Below are 22,613 nucleotides of genomic sequence, written 5' to 3'. Positions count from 1 at the left end.
GTGTCTTTTTTTGTCATTTCAAGTTATCAGTTCGAGTTACGTCTTGGTTTACTAAAACATGATTCTTTGGCAAGACACAGAAATGTCTCTTTTATGTTTTACACTTCAGGAATCAATTTCATTTTTTTTTTTTTATAGTAAGTAGATTGGGCCATTTAGTTGTTAGTTATTTGTATTATGCATATAATTGGTTATACTTCTGTATTCTGTAAACAACATCTGGTCACTTGATACCTTTGGCTTTCTTAGGCCCTGTTCACACTGAGTTTTTTTGCAGGCAGAATTCATTCAGGAATTTTGAGGCAAATTTTGAACTGCCTGCAACGTATATTTTTGCACGTTTTTTTTACTGTGTTTTTTGCCCACGACCATTGGAGCTGGCAAAAAACGCAGCGAAAAAGGTTTAGAAACGATTTCAATGGGACGTCAGAGGCGGAAACTGCGGCAAGAAAGGACATTTTTTTTTTATGCGAGTCGCCAAAAGCAGCCGTTTGGGAAAAATGCCTCTGCTTCCCATTTAAATAAATCGGTGGTGGGGGTGGGCAATTTTGGCAGTATTTTGGCACAGTTTCCATGTCAAAATCAGCGACAAAATAAATCTGTGTGAACGGTCCCTTAAATAAAAATTATTTGCAACATATGCACCTGTAATCTACAGCCATATATTAAATTGTCATAAGGGTTAATCTAAAAAAAAATCACCCAAAAATTTGTTATAATCCTGAAATTGGGACCTTGATATTTATCATTCTTTGGGGGGGAAATTATCAACTTTTCTACGCCAGTTTACTTAAAATGGCTTCAATGTCACAATAATTGCGCATTTTGGCCATTTCTGCGGAGGTTGCCAAATTTTTTGAGATGGTGGAGCTTAGCGGAAAGGGGCAGAGTTATTGCCACCTGACGCATTTACTATACCTTACTTTAGAAAATGGCATAAATTATAGCGGAAATACATGCCAACTTCTGGCTAGCGAAGATTTTACTGAGTCCTACATGGACAGCCGAAGATGTAAAAAATGTATTAAGAGCTGTGCGCCTGTTACTGCAGCTTGTTTCCTATTAAGGCCTTATTAAGTCGGACGTGGGAAAACTCGGACGTGAAAAACTGCAGTTTTTCACGTCTGAGTTGCCCTTATGTGGGTCCCATTTTCACAGATCCCCATAGATATGAGTCTATGTAGGCATCTGTGAAAACGGAAAATAGGACATGTTCTATTTTTCAACGGCCCCTTCACACGGTCCGTTGAAACAACGGATTTTTGAGGTAGATTTTGAAATTCCAGTGTTTTTTGTCACGTTTTCTCTTGGCATTTAGTAAAATTTAGAAACCACGGCAAAAAAACGCTTCAAACGAGTTGCGCAGGTTTATCCTGCCTCCTTTTGATTTCAATAACGGTTCAGAGGAAGAAACCTCTCCAAGAAAGGCATGTCACTTTTTTTTTATCCACGAGCGGTCAAAAGCTGCCTAGAAAAAAAAAGGCCTCTGCCTCCCATTGAAACTTGATAGGGGGAGATTTGGGGCATTTTTGCTGCTGATTCCGAAGCGGTTTCCACCTCAAAACTGAAAACTCAGTGTGAACTGGCCCTAGGGCATGACATATAAAAAGCCAGTCCTAATAAATTCCCTCCTGTGTGCGATAGGAGAATAAGGATCAATTTATTGTTTATTCCATGGAATACATAAATGCACAACTGCAATATACAAATGTCTGTTTCCAGGTCGTGATGAAATATCTGAAGAAAGGGGAAAATCTTCTGTAGAGAATACCGTGTTTTTCTATCTGGAACTGAATCTTTTAAAAACTAAGATCCTTGTGTTTCCACCATCTACTAACCTACCTAAACCTGATGTCTCCATCTCACTGTGTGGTACTGCCATAACTCCCAGGCAGCACCCCCTCTGTCTTGGGGTTATGTTGGTATCAGATCTTTTCCTTACTTCTCATATTCAATCATTTGCACGCTCATGTCACCTGCACCTCAAACAAATCTTCAGAATCTGCCCTTTTCTTACTGTGAAAACTCTTATTGTCGCTCTGATTCATTCTCGTATTGTCTACTGTAACTCTCCTGCCCAAGACTATTCCCATGCTGCACCAGTTCTCTGGAATTCGCTACCCAGGACAATGAGATTAATTTCTCACATCCACATTTTTAAGGGTATGTGCACACACACTAATTACGTCCGTAAATTGACGGACGTATTTCGGCCGCAATTAGTGGACCGAACACAGTGCAGGGAGCCGGGCTCCTAGCATCATACTTATGTACGATGCTAGGAGTCCCTGCCTCTCCGTGGAACTGCTGTCCCATACTGAAAAACATGATTACAGTACGGGACAGTTGTCCTGCAGAGAGGCAGGGACTCCTAGCATCGTATATAACTATGATGCTAGGAGCCCGGCTCCCTGCACTGTGTTCGGTCCGGGACTTGCGGCCGAAATACGTCCGTCAATTACGGACGTAATTAGTGTGTGTGCACATACCCTAAGCGTGTCCTAAAAACACAATTTTTTATACAGGCCTATCACATGCACTAAACTGACCCCTTTTCTTTAGCCCCCCCCCCCCCTTTCACTATTACATTACTTCTCAAAACTTGACAGTATCCCACCCTCCACAAGACTTGCACCCTAATGCCTGTCGCACACAGAAACTGGCTGGTGACCGGCTCATGCAGCTTTGTGTACTACCCTATTTTATAAAAGATGGCTGCACCATTGTACAAAACAAGCACTTTTTACATTTTGTTTCCCATAGATTGTCCTCGCTCCTCTTGTGTGAATTGGTAATTAGTTTTATCACTATGTAATGTCTGAGAATGTCTGTACACGTTCTATCTGAATTGCTGCAGAATATGTTGGCGCTATATGAAGATTATTATTATTATTATTATTATTATTGACATTTATAACATAGCCAACTCTTAATGAAGTCACACACCTCTAAAGCCCCGGCCAAAAGAAAAAAGCCACTATATTTCAGAGTTTTTCCTTATGAGCGCTGCATGTCACCTCAGAATATTTTCAGTATCTTTCATCAGAAATATGTGTGCCCATCCTCCTTTAGCCATGTTAAACTGGATTAGCCTGCTCTCTGCAAAGACTAAAAAGTAGGTCAGTTTAGGAACATTATTATACGGCGACAATGTGACTGCTCAAGTCTGCTCCCAATCATATTTTATATGAGCTGACATGTCAGATTGTAAAGGTAATGACTGATATTTCTCTGAATCACAAAACTCTGTAAAAGGGATCTTCTACACCTCTATCAACAGGATTGTCAACTACATTCCGAAAGTAACCAGCTCACATTTATTTAAAGTGTTATTTGGGCACGAGTTATATTTTTGCAGACTTGGCAGTGGTGCACAGGCGCATGTGCATTTGCCGGTACGTGTGATAGCTATATTGGTGTGTGCAGGTGAAATATCATTTTATTAAGGAATAGAACATTTTAATGGGAATCAATAAATAAATGTTCCAGCCACATGGGACACATATACAGTTCACATATACATTAAAAACCTACCTAATATATGATTTAGACACACAATAAAGTCCCGCAGACCTGACGGGAACAGGATTTATCGATACATACAGCAGCTCTGTATAGAGAATACAGAGCAGCTGTATCTACAAAAGTGAAACAAATTTTTAATAAAGACTAATTCAAAAGTTACACTAAACACACTGATAGACCTGTTTATTTAAAAAAAAATGTCCATCAAAAAGTTTACATAGCCTTTAACCCCTTCCCCCTGCTTGCACTCTGGGCCCTAATGGCCAAGCCATTTTCTACATTTTTCCATTGTCACATTCGAAGAGCTATAACTTTTTTATTTTTGCGTCGACATAGCTGTATAACTTCTTGTTTCTTGCGGGACGACTTGTAGTTTTTATTGGTACCATTTTGGAGTAGATGCGACTTTTTGATCACTTTTTATCACATTTTTTTAAAGTCAGGATTAACAGAAAAATTCTTCCATAGTTTTTTATTTTTTACGGCATTCACAGTGCGGGTTAAATGATGTAATCGATTTATAGTCCGGGTCGTTACGGACGTGGCGATACCAAATATGTGCAACTTTTGTGCTTTATTGTGGTTTTTTTTTTAATAGTAAAGCCGTTAGTAAGGGGAAAAGGTTTTTCTTTTTTTTTTCACTTTTTTTTTAATTAACTTTATTAAACTTTTTTTTACTTTTTTACGAGTCCCACTAGGGGACTTCACTATGCGATCCTCCGATCGCTATTAGGGCGGGTTCACACATGGCGGAATTTCACTTAAATTCCGCTGCGGACACTCCGCAGCGTTAATCCGCAGCGGAGCCGTTTCTCCATTGACTTTCACTTTAATTTAGCAGTGTTCGTTTACACGATGCGTACAATTCCGCTGCGGAGCATAGGCTGCGGAGCGGAATTTGGTGTCCGCAGCATGCTCTGTCTGTTGCGGAGCAGTGGCGGACTCATGGCGGAATTTCTCCATTGACTTCAATGGAGATTCAAAGTTCCGCAATGAAGTCCGCAGCTGTCATGCACATGTCATGTGTGCTGCGGATGCGTCTTGCTTTTTTAACTTGACATTTCTTCATTCTGGCTGGACCTATGTATTTCTAGGTCTACAGCCAGACTGAGGAAGTCAATGGGGCTCCCGTAATGACGGGAGCGTTGCTAGGAGACGTCAGTAAATAGTCACTGTCCAGGGTGCTGAAAGAGTTAAGCGATCGGCAGTAACTGTTTCTGCACCCGGGACAGTGACTACCGATCCCAATATACATGTATCTGTAAAAAAAAATGAAGTTCGTACTTACCGAGAACTCCCTGTTTCTGTCTCCAGTCCGGCCTCCCAGGATGACGTTTCAGTGTAAGTGACGGCTGCAGCCAATCACAGGCCAAGCACAGGCTGCAGCGGTCACATGGACTGGCGCGTCATCCAGGGAGGTCGGGCTGGATGCCGAAGGAGGGACGCGTCATAAAGACAACGGGCGGTAAGTATGAATTTCTTTTACTTTCACTAGGGAAAGTGCTGTCCCTTCTCTCTATCCTGCACTGATAGGGAGAAGGGAAGCACTTTTCCCGCAGTCCGCAGCAGCTAGTCCGCATCAATTTTCTGCACATTTTGTGCAGATCCGCAGCCGTAATCCGCAACCCGGATTAGGTGCGGCATTGATGCGGACAGTTGCGGAGGAATTCCGCCATGTGTGGTCATGCCCTAATAATACACTGCAATACTTTTGTATTGCAGTGTTTTACTGCCTGTCCATTTAAAACAGACAGGCATCTGATAGGTCATGCCTCCGGCATGACCTAGCAGGCATTCGCGACAGGCAGACCTGGGGGCCTTTATTAGGCCCCCGGCTGCCATTGGAGACACAGACACTCGGCGATCTTATCGCCGGGTGTCGGTGGGAGAGAGAGGGAGCTCCATCCCTCTCTCCCAAACCACTCAGATGCGGTGCACGCTATTCAGCACCGCATTTGAGGAGTTAAACGGGTGCGATCGATACTTATATTTGATACTTAGATTTGACAGCTCCCTGCTCTTACTTTACTTTACTTTATTCTAATGCAGCGCCGTGGAATGGCGGCACTGTAGAATAAAGCCCATTAATGACCGCTGTGAAAAGGCTAATCTGCGGTCATTAAGGGGTTAAGGGTGGAATCAAACACTGCAGTTGAGGAGCGGTTACAACCACATAAAAAATGCATCCGACAACCGAAAGTGTTTTTACTGCGGTTTAATGCATTTTTTGATGTGGTTGCTCCCTTACCGCAACGGCATAGGAAAAAACATCAAATTGCGATAAAAACTCATACGGTTTTCGGATGCTTTTTATTAATGCAGTTTTTATCCCACCTCAACCACAACATCTGAATTCTAAGGGTATGTTTACACGGCTTATTTTCGGCCATTTTTCGGCCGAAAAATTGGAAGCAGAACGCCTTCAAACATCTGCCAATTGATTTCAATTTGAAAATTGTCCACGTAAAAAACGCCGGCGAAAAAGAAGTGCATGCCACTTCTTGAGAAGTTTTTGAAGCCGTTTTTCATCGACTCTATAGAAAAACTGCTACAAAAACGGCCGTAAAACAAGCAGCAAAAAACGCTAGTTAATTGAAAAACGTCTGAAAATCATGAGCTGTTTTCCCTTGTAAACAGCTCTGTATTTTCAGATGTTTGTTGCTAAGCGTGTGAACATACCCTTCATTTTTCAAAACAGCCGCGTAAAAAAAAGCCCCGTTGGTACAGAACGCCATTTTTCACATTGAAATCAATGGGCAGATGTTTGGAGGCGTTCTGCTTCCGATTTTTCCTCAGTTTTTCGGCCATTTACGGCCAAAAAATGGCCGAAAATAAGCTGTGTGAACTTACCCTTAGAAAACATGGCTTGGGAGCTGTAATATTGGAGCGTGGAATGTGCATGCACTTGGAGAAGCGTTTATCTACTTTAATAAATTCATAGGTCAAGGCATCATTATATTAGAACTTGTGGATTTCTTTACCATCACACGTTAAGGTGTGAGTGTGATTTTATTATGATATAATTGGTGGGATTATCTATTACTCATCTAGAGTTATATGGAGTTATACTATATATCTACTAGCAAATATTTATTTTGTAATAATGTGCACATTCACTGTTTTGCTGTCATTACTGAAAAAAACCAGGAGTAAATTATTTCCTGCAGGCAGTATCAAAGCAGAAATACTTTTTGTAATAGAATGATTATTTACAATTCTGTTGGATCACTTTGTTTGTACTGGTGTCTCCTCTGATAATACATGGCTTTTGCGGCCGCAATTCCCCTGAAAATCCACGGGAGAATTGCGGCCCCATTCATTCCTAAGGGGCCATGTTTTTCACGGTCCGTGCATGGCCCAGGAGCCCACACCGCAGAAAGAACAGGTAAGCTTTATTACGGCCGTGTTCTGTGGTCCGGGCTCATTGAAAAGAATGTCACTCCGTGCACACGGCTACGGTCGTGTGCATGTGGCCTAACAGCGCAACACAGTACCTTTTCCTTATAGCGATGCCACGCTTGTTACAGTGCCCTAGTTTTCTCGGTAAAGGTCATAAGAAAATCAACTAGGCAGGTATGATGCCTTCTGTGTATTTTACCTGAAGTCATCATGCTCCATCTCAGCACAATTTGAATTGGTTTCCTCATGGTGAATTTTAGACTTCATAAACTTGTAAAATACAGATCTCTTATGTTCTTGCTACATGGGACCTTTAAGATTATAACAAATATAGAGTCATTGGTTGATATTATGCATTAAGATGTAACATTTATAAAGAACCATAATAATTAGAGAAATTGTATAACTATTTATCCAGTTTGTTATCTCGAATCGGGAGTCCTTTTGTCTCATTCTCTGTTCATGGGGCCTCTGTCACAGACTCCGTCGTCTATGCTGGACAAAATAGTGCAGTATGCTATGCTATTTTGTCTGGCAAAACGATGGACACCATGGTGGAAGCCCGATAGAGCTGATTAAAGTCAATAGTTTCCATCAGGCAACATTGGTGTAAAGGATCTGCCAGACTCAGCTTCTGTGTCGATACCCGTGGGTAATCAGTCTGCACCTGCTCCTAAGTCTGAGAGAGTGACAAGATTTTCTACCAGTCAGGCTGGGAGGCTGAGGAGTGGGAGAGCCTATCACAGCCTGGCCAGATGGAGCTAGCTCCCGCCCTCTGTCTATTTATACCTGCATTTCCTGCTCCTCCTTTGCCTGTGATTCTTTTTACATAATCACAGGCCCATATACCTTTTCTAACCTGGTCCCTGACACAACTATGGACTCCCTTGAGACCCTGGCTCAGCAAATGCAGGGCCTCTCCCTACAGGTCCAAGCCCTGGCTCAGAAGGGCAACCAGCATGATGCTACCCTGTTAGTGCCCCCCACATCACCTCTTGAACCCCACCTCAAGTTGCCTGACCGGTTCTCAGGGGACCGGAAGACTTTTTTCTCCTTTCGGGAGAGTTGTAAGCTCTATTTCCGTTTAAAGCCCCACTCCTCAGGTTCTGAGAGCCAGCGAGTGGGTATAATTATGTCCCGGCTACAGGACGGGCCCCAAGAATGGGCCTTCTCCTTGGCTCCTAACGCCCCTGAACTTTCCTCTGTTGATCTTTTTTTTTCCGCTCTCGGGCTCATATATGACGAGACTGACAAGACTGCCTTTGCCGAGAGTCAGCTGGTGACCTTAAGTCAGGGTAAGAGACCCGTTGAGGAGTACTGTTCTGACTTGAGGAAGATCCTGCATGTGTTTTGCCTCCAGGTATAATCATTTCCTCTGTTGATTCTGACTTAGTCTCCGAAATTGCGGCTGATCAAGGTTCAGCTCCCGGGAACCTTCCTGAGAACAAGCTGTTTGTTCCCCTGCAATTCCGGCTAAGGGTACTCAGGGAAAATCATGACTCTGCACTATCTGGCCATCCAGACATCCTGGGTACCAAGCATCTCATTGCCAGAAACTATTGGTGGCCTGGGTTGCTTAAAGACGTTAAGGCCTACGTCGCCGCTTGTGAAATTTGTGCTAGGTCCAAGACTCCCAGGTCCCGACCAGCAGGCTTACTATGTTCTTTGCCCATTCCCCAGAGACCTTGGACCCATATCTCCATGGATTTTATCACCGATTTGCCTCCATCTCAAGGCAAGTCGGTGGTGTGGGTTGTAGTAGACCGCTTCAGCAAGATGTCCCACTTTGTGCCCCTCAAGAAACTACCCAATGCTAAGACGTTAGCTACCTTGTTTGTCAAACACGTCCTGCGTCTCCATGGGGTCCCTGTCAATATTGTTTCTGACAGAGGGGTACAATTTGTTTCATTGTTTTGGAGAGCCTTCTGTAAAAAGTTGGAGATTGATCTGTCCTTCTCCTCTGCCTTCCATCCTGAAACTAATGGCCAAACCGAGAGGACTAATCAGTCTCTAGAACAATATTTAAGGTGTTTTATCTCTAACTGTCAATATGATTGAGTCTCCTTCATTCCCCTCGCCGAATTTTCCCTTAATAACCGGGTCAGTAACTCGCCAGGGGTCTCCCCCTTTTTCTGTAATTTTGGGTTTAATCCACGGTTCACCTCCGTTTCGCCTGGTAGTTCCAACAATCCCGAGGTAGATGTCGTTCATCAGGAACTGTGCACAGTCTGGGCCCAGGTTCAGAAGAACCTAGAAGCGTCCCAGAGCATACAAAAGACTCAGGCAGATAGAAGACGTTCTGCTAACCCCTTGTTTGTGGTCGGGGATCTGGTGTGGCTATCTTCTAAAAATTTGCGCTTTAAAGTCCCGTCCAAAAAATTTGCTCCCCGATAGATAGGGCCGTACAAGGTCATTGAAGTCCTTAACCCTGTCTCCTTCCGACTGGAGTTACCTCTGTCTTTTCGAGTACACGACGTGATTCATGCCTCCCTCCTTAAACGCTGCTCCCCGTCCTTGGCTCCCTCGAGGAAACCTCCGGTCCCTGTTCTCACCCCTGAAGGGGTAGAATTCGAGGTGGCCAAGATTGTGGACAGCAGGATGGTCCAAGACTCCCTCCAGTACCTGGTCCATTGGAGAGGATACAGGCCTGAGGAGAGGACTTGGGTACCCGCCCGGGATGTTCACGCTGTGATATTGCTCAGGAGGTTCCATCTTCGCTTCCCCAATAAGCCAGGTCCACCTAGAAAGGGTACAGTGGCCCCTCTTAAAAGGGGGGGTACTGTAAAGGATCTGCCAGACACAGCTTCTGTGTCGACGCCCGTGGGTAATCAGTCTGCACCTGCTCCTAAGTCTGAGAGAGTGACACGATCTTCTACCAGTCCGGCTGGGAGGCTGAGGAGTGGGAGAGCCTATCACAGCCTGGCCAGACGGAGCTAGCTCCCGCCCTCTGTCTATTTATACCTGCATTTCCTGCTCCTCCTTTGCCTGTGATTCTTTTCTGTTTCCTGGCTCTGCTGCTCCTGATATGATTATTGACCTTGCTTCATTTTTGACCCTGTCTTTACTGACTACGCTCCTGCACTGCGATTTGTACCTCGTGCACTCCTGGTTTGACTCGGCTCGTTCACTACTCTTGTTGCTCACTGTGTTGCCGTGGGCAACTGCCCCATTTCCCTTAGCTTCTGTGTACCCTTGTCTGTTTGTCCGTCGTGCACTTATTGAGCGTAGGGACCGTCGCCCAGTTGTACGCCGTCGCCTAGGACGGGCCGTTGCAAGTAGGCAGGGACTGAGTGGCGGGTAGATTAGGGCTCACCTGTCTGTCTCCCTACCCCGTCACTACAATTGGTTTCCGTCATGTGGCAGATCCAGAGGCTGTTTTTTTCCGCTGTTCTGCTCCAATGCCGAATGCGAATGTAAACAAAGCCGTAGGGCCTGTTCTCATCAGTGTTGGGCTTCCGGTCATCAGTTCAATTTGACCTTTCCGTCGGAGGAACCGATGAACTGAAAGCCGAACTGAAACCATAGCTTTTGTTTGCATTACCATTGATTTCAATGGTAATTCTACCGTTGCAGTTGGTTTCCATTTGTTTCCGTTTCATAAAGTCTCCGTTTTTTTCGCAGAAAAAATAGCGTAGTCAACGATGACGTTTCAAAACGTGACTTTCTGTTGCAGGTTTTGCATCCCCATTGAGTTTTTTTTTCCGTAGCGAGGGCATGAGATTTTCTAAATCTCATCCACTTTGCTGCTATTGCAAATGCTGCGAAATTTGAGCACAGAATTTCGTTGTGGAAATTCTGCAGCGTTAACGCTACGTGGGAACCCGGCCTATGGGTATATTCACACAAGGCAGATATGCTGCCTAAAAGTACACAGCGTATCCACCCTGGTCCCCGCAAAGAATTCGGTTTGAAAAACCGCACCAAATTGTGGTGAATTTTTTCGGGTGGAATGTCCATTGCGAAAAGCAGCAGGTAAAGAAAAAAATGCCCATACTTACCCGTAATAATGGCAACACGTCCATCTGATGTCCTGCAGCCCAGCCTCCTGGTATGACATTTCATCCCATGTGACCGCTGCAGCCTGTGATTGACTTCAGCAGTCACATGGGATGAAACTGGGTAAGTTTAGACTTAGAAGTTTTTTACTGAGTTGCGATTTTTGCAACGGAATTGCAGCTTTTCCATCACAAAAATCCCAATATCTGCTATTTGTTGCAGGTTTTACCTCCCACTGAATTCAAAACCCGCAACAGAAAACCAGCGATTCCGCAGCATGAATTGACGTGCTGCATATTAAAAAAAAGCACTGCAGGTCAATATATGAACGATTTTTCGGTGGGTTATTTATGCAGCATGTGGATGAGATTTGTTCAAATCTCATGTACTCTACTGCTACTGAATCATCATCCACTCTACTGCTACTGTATTACACTGCGGTTTTTCCGCAATGAAACCTGTGATTGGCTGCAGCAGTCACATGGGATGACGGCCGTTAAAACAACAGCGTCACATGGCCTGCAACATCATCGTAGGGGGCCGGACTACGTGCAGAGCAGACTGAGGGGGTAAGTATGAACGGCTCTTTTTTTTTTCAGAGCGCTGCATTCCACAGCGGAAATTCTGTCAGAAAAACCGCACCATGATGTGGTGCAACTTTTTTGATGGAATTCCAGGTCGGATACGCTGCGCAGTTTTTACGCAGCATATCCGACCCATGGGAACCCGGCCTTAGGGTATGTTCTCACAGGCAGGATACACTGCAGATATTCTATTAAAAAAAATCACGCAAATCTGTCACGGAAATCCGGGGCAAATAGTGAGTTTTTGCTGCGCATATTGCTATGGAAACCCACAGCGGTTTTACCTGCAGATTTAGGGTTTGTTCACACGTAGAGTCAAAAACGTCTCAAAATACGGAGCTGTTTTCAAGGGAGAACAGCCCCTGATTTTCAGCAGTTTTTTGAGCAACTCGCGTTTTTCACTGCGTTTTCGCTGCGTTTTTTACGGCGGTTTTTGGAGCTGTTTTCATTGGCGTGTATGAGAAAACGGCTCCAAAAACGTCCCAAGAAGTGTCCTGCACTTCTTTTGACGAGGCTGTAATTTTACGAGCCGTCTTTTGACAGCGACGCGTAAAATGACAGGTCGTCGGCACCGTACATCGTAAAGCCCATTGAAAGTAATGGGCAGATGTTTGCCGACGTATTGGAGCCGTTTTTTCAGACGTAATTCGAGGCGTAAAACGCCTCCATTACGTCTGAAAATAGGTTGTGTGAACCCAGCCTAAGTGTCAAGAATTCATTATAGCAAACTTTTTGAGCACCTGTTAAGTTTTCAGCGGTTTTAGTGCATTTCCGCTGTGCAAACACTAAACCGCAGAAAAATAAAACTTGCGTATTTTAGTGTTAAATTTCTGCTTACATTCAAGTCTAGGGCCCATCTCCGCACAGAGTTCGCAGCATAAATTGACATGCTGCGGATTTGAAAGTTGCACTGCAGAACACTTTCCACACGACTTGTCTGCGTTTTTTTTTATCCGCAGTGTGTGGCTGAGATTTGCAGAAATCTCATCCACTTTGCTGCTACCGTAAATGCACAGAATTCCGATGTGGGAATTCTGCAGTATTTATGCTGCGTGGGAACCCAGCCTTAGGCCACTATCACATGACAGTGTTGTGATCAGTATTTTGCATCAATGTTTGGAAAATTTGGCTTTCAAATGCTGATGCAAAATATTGGCCAAAATACTGCCATGTGAGAGTGACCTAAAACTGGCTTCACACTGGGCGTTTTTGTTGCATTTTTCAAACGCAGCCGAAAGAAACGCATTTGGAAAAAACACATTTATTTTTTAAAGGGTAACTAAACGTTCAACAAACTTCTGACATGTCATAGTGATGTCAGAAGTTTTGATTGCTGGGGTTCTCAGTGCTCGGACCCCTACCAATCAAAACTTCTGACATGTCACTATGACATGTCAGAAGTTAGTTACCCTTTAAGGCTGGATTCACACACAACATTTCGCTGTCCATAGGACTGTATTAGACTAGGGCTAATTAGCTCACTACAAAAAAAACGCTGTAATAAATCATTGTCCATAGGAATGCAATGAGCAGCTTGAAAATCTCTTCAAAATCTTTCCAGTCAAGCGATTTGCTAGTGATTTATTTTTAACCGCTACGTGCTGGGATTTCAAAGATATACACTTGTTTGGAACGATTCCGAAGAGATTTTCATTCTTCTCAATATATTCCTATGGACAGCGATTTATCGCTCACTACAAAAAAAATGTATGTCTAGCCCCAGCCTAAGAGGACATCATTTGCATTTTAATGATATGCGATGCTGTCTGTCCTCAATTTGGATCCCTTGAGTGGAGTTATTGAGTCTGATCACTTGGACCAAGTGTTCAATTGACAGTACAAAAATTAAAGAAGACAGTGGGCAACCCTGTCGGGTCCCATTAGTGATCCTGATTTAATTTGAGAGCGTTACATAGCCGAAAATGTTTGCCACTGTGCACAAATATAGGGCTTTGACAGCTTTTAGAATATCACCTTTGATAACCATTTTTTCTAGTACTGACAAGGCGAACGACCAGTTGACATGGTGTCAAGATTAATCATTGTGGTTGCAGTTCCTGTGCCTTATAGAGTCCAATATATTAAGAACTCTCCAGGTGTTCTCTATGACATGATGACCCTTCATGAACCCTAGTTGGTCTGTGCCTACAAGAGAACGAAGGAGTGGAGCTAGGCAAAGAGTGAGTGTTTTTGCAAAGATTTTTAGTTTAGTGTTCGGTAGTGACATTTTTGGGTATCTCTGGTGTCTTTCCAGGCGTGGGAAAGGTAACAATTCTGTCAAATAACATTTCCTTTGAGAAAGATCCTTCAGTGACTGAATGTAAAAGTGTGTTGTGAAGATGGGGAAGTAGGATGTAGAGCAATGGATTGTATGATTTTATGCAGTTCAGAGGTCTTGAGAAGGAAATTTATTAGATCCAACTGTTAAGTAGTCAATGAAGGGAGATTCAATTTGTCCAGAAACGCATTAATCTAGAAGGAGGGACCTGAGTTGTTGCAGAGGGCAGGCTTATATTACAGACTGAGAAATAATCTCCCATAAATGTATTAGTAATATCTGTGGGGTCATAAAATTAAATCTGCTGGAGAGAGTTAAAGAGATATGGAATTGTGGCCTTAATGCCTTGTGCTATTAGACTATTAAACAGGGAGATGTGCTGTCGACATGATGCAAATGTATGGGGACGAACAACCATAATAACGATTGCTCGTCCCCATACACTCCCGATCATTGCTCCGTGTGACTAGAGCAAACGAGATAAATCGACAATATAGTACGTTGATTAGTGCTCGTTTTGACGGCCAATATCGGGTCATCTAAAATTACCTGAAAGGCTATGTACACCTTTGAACTGAAATTTTTTTTGCTGCTCATTTGCTTCCTGTCATGCCCATGGCCACGGGCCGTCATGCTCACTTACCTCCTGACGGCCGCAGCCAAGGATCTGCGAGCACTGTCCCCCTCCCTCCTCTTCAGGAGACGCCAGCGCTCACTTCCGCTTACCTCGGCCGGGTCCCGTAGGGTGCGCGCGCACATTCGTGCCTGCTCTTAAAGGGCCAGCGCACACCTGAGTTAAAGTCAAAATTGGCCCATGAGCACCCTGGACTATAAGAGGGGCCCAGCCCCTTCCTGCCTTGCCTGAGCGTTGTTGTCTTACCTTAACCCCTTCAGGACTGAGCCACTTTTGGACCAAATGACAGAGCCTCATTTTTTAAATCTGACGTGTGTTACTTTATGTGGTAATAACTCGGGAATGCTTTTACCTATCCAAGCGATTCTGAGATTGTTTTCTCGTGACATATTGTACTTTAAGTTAGTGAAAAAATTTGGTCGATATATTCAATATTTTTGTGTGAAAAACACCAAAATTTAGAGAAAATTTGCAAAAAATTAGCATTTTCTAAATTCAAATGTATCTGCTTGTAAAACAGATAGTTATACCGCACAAAATAGTTACTAGCTAACTTTTCCAATATGTCTACTTTAGATTGCCATCATTTTTTGAACATCCTTTTATTTTTCTAGGACGTTACAAGGCTTATAAGTTTAGCAGCAATTTCTCACATTTTCAAGAAAATTTCAAAAGCCCATTTTTTTAGGGAACAGTTCAGTTGTTAAGTGGCTTTGAGGGCCTTAGATATTAGAAACCCCCACAAATCACCCCACTTTAAAAACTTCACCCCTCAAAGAATTCAAAACAGCATTCAGAAAGTTTTTTTTAACTCTTTAGGCATTTCACAGGAATTAAAGCAATGTAGCGGGGAAATCTACAAATGTCATTTTTTTGGCAGAAATTCCATTTTAATCCATTTTTCCTGTAATACTGAAGGTTTTTACCAGAGAAGCACAACTGAATATTTATTGCCCTGATTCTGCAGTTTTTAGAAATATCCCACATGTGGCCCTAGTGCGCTACTGGACTGAAATACCGGCCTCAGAAGCAAAGGAGCACCTAGAGCCTTTTAGGGCCTTCCTTTTCTTAGATTATATTTCAGGCACCATGTCAGGTTAGAAGAGGTTTTCTAGTGCCGAAACAAAGGAAACACCCCAAAAAATACCCCATTTTGGAAACTAAACTCCTTGAGGAATTAATCTAGGGGTGTAGTGAGCATTTTGACCCCCCAGGTGTTTCATAGATTTCATTAGAATTGGGCAGTAAACATGAAAAATTTCATTTTTTTCCACTAAGACGTAGCTTTAGGTAAAAATGTTTCATTTTCTCATCAAATAAAGGAGAAAAATCACTGTAACATTTGTAAAGCAACTTCTCCAGAGTACGGAAATACCCCATATGTGGTAATAAAGTACTGTATGAATACACATCCGGGCTCAGAAGGGAAAGAGCGCCATTTGGCTTTTGGAGAGCAGATTTTGCTGGATTGGTTTTTCTGCACCATGTCGCTTTTGCAAAGCCCCTTAGGTAGCAGTACAGTGGAAACTACCCAAAAGTGACTCCATTTGGCAAACTACACCCATTGAGGAATTCATCTAGGGGTGTAGTGAGCATTTTGACCCCACAGGTGTGTCATATATTTTATTAGAAATGGGCAGTGAAAATGAAAAATTACATTATTTTCCAATAAGACGCAGCATTAGTTAAAAAATTTTCATTTTCTCAACAAATAAAGGAGAAAAAGCACCGTAACATTTGTAAAGCAACTTCTTCAGAGTAGGGAAATACCCCATCCGTGGTCATAAACTGCTATTTGGACACACAGCAAGGCTCTAAAGGGAAGGAGCGCCATTTAGTATTTGGAGTGGAGATTTTATAAGATTCGTTTTTTGACACCATGTTGCATTGAGCTATAGTACCAGTACAGTGGTAACCCCCAAAAAATTACCCCATTTTGGAAACTAGATCCCTCAAAGAATTGATCTAGGGGTGTAGTGAGCGTTTTGACCGCACAAGTGTTTTGCAAAAATGAGTAAACAATAGATGTTGCAGATTGAAAATTGCTGTTTTCAACAAATATGCCATTTCAGTGCCCAATGTGTTGTGCCCAGCTTGCACCACCGTAGACACACATGCCATAAATTGTTAAGCGGGTTCTCCAGAATACAGTAATACCCCATATGTGGTCATAAATTGCCGTTTGGGTACACTGCCAGGCTCAGTTGGACCACCATTTGGCTTTTGAAGCGCAGATTTTGCTTGGTGTATTAGTGGTATTTCAGCTTATAATGTGGGGGCATATGTGAGCTGGGCGCAGTACATCAGGGTATATGTAATATGTGAGGAGTACATCAGGGTATATGTAATCTGTGCGGAGTACATCAGGATATATGTAATATATGAGGAGTACATCAGGATATATGTTATATGTGAGGAGTACATCAGGATATATGTAATATGTGAGGAGTACATCAGGGTATATGTAAGCTGTGCGGAGTTCATCAGGGTATATGTAAGCTGGGCGGAGTACATCAGGGTATATGTAAACTGTGCGGAGTACATCAGGATATATGTAATCTGTGGAGTACATCAAGGTATATGTAAACTGTGGAGTACATCAGGGTATATGTAATATGTGCGGGTACATCAGGGTATATGTAAGCTGGGCGGAGTACATCAGGGTATATGTAAGCTGGGCGGAGTAAATCAGGGTATATGTAAGCTGTGCGGAGTACATCAGGGTATATGTAAGCTGTGAGGAGTACATCAGGGTATATGTAAGCTGGGCGGAGTACATCAGGGTATATGTAAGCTGGGCGGAGTGCAACAGGGTATATGTAAGCTGTGCGGAGTACATCAGGGTACATGTAATCTGTGCGGAGAACATCAGGGTATATGTAATATGTGCGGGTACATCAGGGTATATGTAAGCTGGGCGGAGTACATCAGGGTATATGTAAGCTGGGCGGAGTACATCAGGGTATATGTAAGCTGTGCGGAGTACATCAGGGTACATGTAAGCTGTGCGGAGTACATCAGGGTATATGTAAGCTGTGCGGAGTACATCAGGGTATATGTAAGCTGGGCGGAGTACATCAGGATATATGTGAGCTGGGCGGAGTACATCAGGGTACATGTAAGCTGTGCGGAGTACATCAGGGTATATGTAAGCTGTGCGGAGTACATCAGGGTATATGTAAGCTGGGCGGAGTACATCAGGGTATATGTGAGCTGGGCGGAGTACATCAGGGTATATGTAAGCTGGGCGGAGTACATCAGGGTATATGTAAGCTGGGCGGAGTGCAACAGGGTATATGTAAGCTGGGCGGAGTGTAACAGGTCATAATAGGATGATGTAATAAATGGGGTGAATGAAGAATCCATGGATTGGTGGGGTACGCTTGGAACCAATCCTTTATACACAGGCCGGGTTTATTGGGTATTATACAAAATATCTGCGCTCCAGCGTTGCCTTATATTTGACTTCTTCACTAGCCCTATAAGCCGCACAAGGCCCTAAAGTTTCCTCATCTCCGCTGCGTCTACGGGGTCCACCTGTGGGGTCCAGCAAATGACGATGTGGGGTATTTAGTGAAATTCTACTGGGCCTAAAAATGAGTCTGGGTCGTCATTTTGCATCATTGCTTTTTGAGAGTCATAACGTGTTATTTTTCTGGTGACGGAGCTGTGTGAGGGCGCGTTTTTTGTGGAATGAGCTATAATTTTTATTGGTTTCATTTTGGGGGACATGCGATTTTGTTATCACTATTTATTCCATTTTTTGGGAGATGAGGAAACCAAAAAACAGCCATTCCAGCACGTTTCTTTTTTGTTGTTTTTTTTACAGTGTTCACCGTGCAGTATAAACAACATGTTAACTTTATTCTGCGGGTCGATACGATTACAGCGACACCAAATTTATATCGTTTTTTTACGTTTCACTACGTTCCCACAATAAAAATACTCTTCTAAAAAAATCATGTTTTAGTGTCACCATTTTCTGACAGCCATAACTTTTTTATTTTTTTGTTGATATCGCTGCGGGAGGGCTTGTTTTATGCGTGGCGAATTGTAGTTTCTATTGGTACCATTTTGCGTTACTTGCAACTTTTTGATCACTTTTTATTACATTTTTTTTGAGACAAGATGACCAAAAAATAAAATACTGTCATTGTTTTTTATTAACATTTTTTACGGTGTTCACCGTGCGGTAAAAATAATGTGATATTTTTATAGAACAGGCCGTTCCGAACGCGGCGATACCTATTATGTATAGTTTTTTTTCATATTTTCTTGTTTTTTTAATAATAAAAGAGTTGATCAGGGAAACAGGGCAAGTGTTGTTTTTATTATTTATTAACTTTTATTTATTTATTTTTCTTTCACATTTTTTTTTACATTTTTTACTTTTTTCTTTTACACTGACCTGGGGACATGAAGATCTGGTCTTCTGATCCCCGGTACGATGCATTGCACTACTTATGTAGTGCAGTGCATCGTAAGGGTATGTTCACACGAGGGCGTCCGTTACGGCTGAAATTACGGGGATGTTTCAGCCTGAAAACATCCCCGTAATTTCAGCCGTACCGGCATGTGCAGGCGCTTGAACGCCGCGTCAATTACGGCCGTAATTAGCGCTGCTATTCATTGGAGTCAATGAATAACGGCTCTAATTACGGCCAAAGAAGTGACAGGTCACTTCTTTGACGCGGGCGTCTATTTACGCGCCGTCTTTTGACAGCGGCGCGTAAATATACGCCTCGTGTGAACAGACAAACGTCTGCCCATTGCTTTCAATGGGCAGATGTTTGTCAGCGCTATTGAGGCGCTATTTTCGGGCGTAATTCGGGGCAAAAACGCCCGATTTACGTCCGTAAATAGGCCGTGTGAACATACCCTTACTGTCATTTTTCATTTGACAGTTAGCCGATTAGGTCCTGCCTCGGGCAGGACCTAATAGGCTACCGTACCTGGGCAACCAGGAAGCATAGTAACGGCTTCCTGGTTGCCATAGCAACAATCGCCACCCGCGATCCACCGCGGGGGGGGGGCCCGGGGGTTACAGAGGGAGCTCCCTCCCTCTGTAAACCACTTCAATGCGGCGGACGTCATTGACAGCCGCATTGAAGGGGTTAAATGGCTGCGATCGGCGGTAACAGCCATCGCAGCCATTGCAGCGGCATGTCAGCTGTGTATAACAGCTGACAGCCGCTGAAGATAAAGCGCGCACAGCTCCTGTGCTCGCTTTATCTGCAGGGCGTAACTGTACGCCCGTCTGCGGGAAATCACTTTGATTTGGGACGTACAGTTACGCCCAATCGCGGGAAGGGGTTAAGTTTGTCTAAGCATATGGTCTCCTAGTGTTTCCCAGTTCCCAGTGTTTCCCGGTCCTGCTACCCGTAACCTGTATCCTGTGCTATCCTGGTCAAGCGCTGTGTTGAGCTGAAGTTGTGCTGTGCTGTGTTCAAGGCCTGGTGCCTGCCTGCTGCCTAGTCCCAGCCGAGCCTGTCTTGCTACTGTCTGAGCTACCACAGGTACATTATACGAACTATAGACTGTGACCTGTGTCCTGTTGGCCAGCTGCTATACTGTCAAGGCGGTATGGCCCAGTGGGACCACGTACCCAACGTGACACTTCCTAAGTGCAAAATTAAGCAATTTTCTAAATAGTCTTCATTAAAAATGTCCTACCCTTTAGCTGCTGTAGAATGTGTGTAACTCCTGTAAACAGCTGATTTGCTGCTAATGCTAACTCAAATTCGTCAGTCCCCTGCTCCTAACGACTGAATCAACTGCTCTCCCCCTTCCTTCTTTCAGTGTTAGAAATAGCAGCAGGGAGAAGGAGAAGGTTGTACAGAGGGTGAGCTCTGGTTGCCTTGTTTTGCTGGTGCTTGAGTCGAATTGCTGGATGTTGGATGTCCAGTCTGCTGCTCATCCACTGAAGGTGGAGAGTGTGCGGTTGTAGTGAAGGCAGGTGGGCTGTGCCTGATGTCGATGAGTTGCACTCGTCTCCGTGCCATCTTTATCCTTCTTTTTATGAAAGTAAAAGTACAGCTTCCCTGCTACTTAAGCTGCTGTTTGCCGTGGGTGATCATCGAAAGGTGTCTTGGGTAGTTTAGGAAGGAGATAAGCTGGGTTGCTGCTTCGATTGATGGTGATTTATGACGCTCGGTTTTGAATCATATGCAGTGATTAGTCTGGGCTGCAAAGTCATGCCCCAAATACTGATAACTTTTTAGAAATTATTATTGTCTGCCTAATAAAATAAATCGACTGGTTCCTAAAATGGCATGACTGTCCCCTAAAATGTCCAGTAATTTGTCCACAAGGTCACTTGGCCATTGTACAGAGCTTTGCTCCGTACAATATACAGGGAGAATGGAGGCGTCATGTGCATGTTGAGCTAGCCAGAGGAGCATGTAAGGGTTTGTGCACACACACTAATTACGTCCGTAATTGACGGACGTATTTCGGCCGCAAGTCCCGGACCGAACTCAGTGCAGGGAGCCGGGCTCCTAGCATCATAGTTATGTACGATGCTAGGAATCCCTGCCTCTCTGCAGGACAACTGTCCCGTACTGTAATCATGTTTTCAGTACGGGACAGTAGTTCCACGGAGAGGCAGGGACTCCTAGCATCGTACATAAGTATGATGCTAGGAGCCCGGCTTCCTGCACTGTGTTCGGTCCACTACTTGCGGCCGAAATACGTCCGTCAATTACGGACGTAATTAGTGTGTGTGCACATACCCTTAGAAGTAAAAATGGGACATAACTGTTAATAAATATAAATTAGAAACTTATTTGATTTCTAGTAAAATGAAGGCAAAAAATAATATGTAATCCCAGACATCCTCTTTGATGAGTAGTATAACTAACTGGAACCAATTTTAGAATATATGCTGTACTTCAAGAGGTTTAGCCAACTCAGCAAGTGATGACACATCAAAAGAATTTGGCATATCTTGTTGATTGGTCAGGGCCACTTGACTGAAGGGGACCCTTAAATAGACTAGGGATGTCACGATACCAGAATTTGGACTTCGATACCGATACTTAGTTTAGTATTGCGATTTTGATACCAATTTCGATACTTTGCCAACAGTAATAAAAAAAAAGTTCTTCCGTTTTCTGATGTGGGGCGCGAGGTGTGATGAATTTTGAATGTGCCTCACATTAATAGTAATTAAACCCATCATGTTTCTCAGTCATAATGGGTTAATGTGTGAGGTACATGATGGGGTTAATTACTATTAATGTGAAGAACATGGAGGTTAAATTCATCGCACCTAGCACCTCACATTAATAAGTGAAAGAAGGAAGTGTTTATTTTATTTTTTTACAGCGTACACCTCATAAATGATGCAAAAAAATTGTTGTGCCGGTTATTACGACCTCGCCAATACTGAATGTGTGTATATTTTATGTATTGAGACTTATTTTAATGTTTATTGTAAAAAAGGTGTATGTGTATTTTTTTTTTTCATTTTACATTACTTTGTTTTTACTTTATTTTTAAACTTTAATGTACTGACATATATCAGATATGTGCCAGTACATTAGCCTGTGGACGGATAGTACACAGGCAGTTGTTAGGACATACCTCAGTATGCCCTAACAACAACAAATATGGTAAGACAGTCCTGGGGTCCGTCAATAGACCCTGAGCTGTCTGGCCATATATGGTATGGCCCTCGATCGCGTCAAAGGAATTCCCTGTGACGCGATCCATGGGCATCCCCCTTCTCATTTTCTCCTGAATGCTGCAGTCCGCTTTGATGGCAGCATGCAGGGGAATAACGGCAGAGATGAGAGGTTTCTCTGATCTCCGCCGTTATAGAGCGGGGCTGCAGCTGTGTAATACAGCCATTGCCCCGCTCCTGACAGGAAGTGCGCGCGCGGTCAGCATGAGGTGATGCGGCCGGCGCTGCACTAACGAGCAGCGGTTTAGGCACTGAAGACAGAACATGGGGGTGTTTTGTAGAGCGCCCGCCATGTTCTGTCTTCAGTGCCGCCGCTCATTAGTGCAGAGCCGGCCGCATCTCATCATCCTGACAGCGCGCACTTGTTATCAGGACTCAGGAGCGGGGCAATGGCTGAATTACACAGCCGCAGCCCTGCTCTCATACATTCATGCGCAGCTAAGTATCGAAATACAGGAAATAGCGGTATCGAACCGTTTGGGGATGCAGAGTATCGAAACAGTATCGAAGTTT

At 43.6% G+C, this 22,613-nt stretch overlaps 1 protein-coding gene across 3 annotated transcripts in view; it reads right to left on the bottom strand.

Moving 5' to 3' along the window:
* NPAS2 (neuronal PAS domain protein 2) overlaps positions 1-22,613 on the bottom strand; it is a 188,365-nt gene that overhangs the window by 159,631 nt on the left and 6,121 nt on the right. The window lies entirely within an intron of this gene.

The sequence above is a fragment of the Rhinoderma darwinii genome, chromosome 2, assembly GCF_050947455.1.
Source record: "Rhinoderma darwinii isolate aRhiDar2 chromosome 2, aRhiDar2.hap1, whole genome shotgun sequence".
NCBI classification, from domain to species: domain Eukaryota; kingdom Metazoa; phylum Chordata; class Amphibia; order Anura; family Rhinodermatidae; genus Rhinoderma; species Rhinoderma darwinii.
This window is presented reverse-complemented; position numbering and strand designations above follow the sequence as displayed.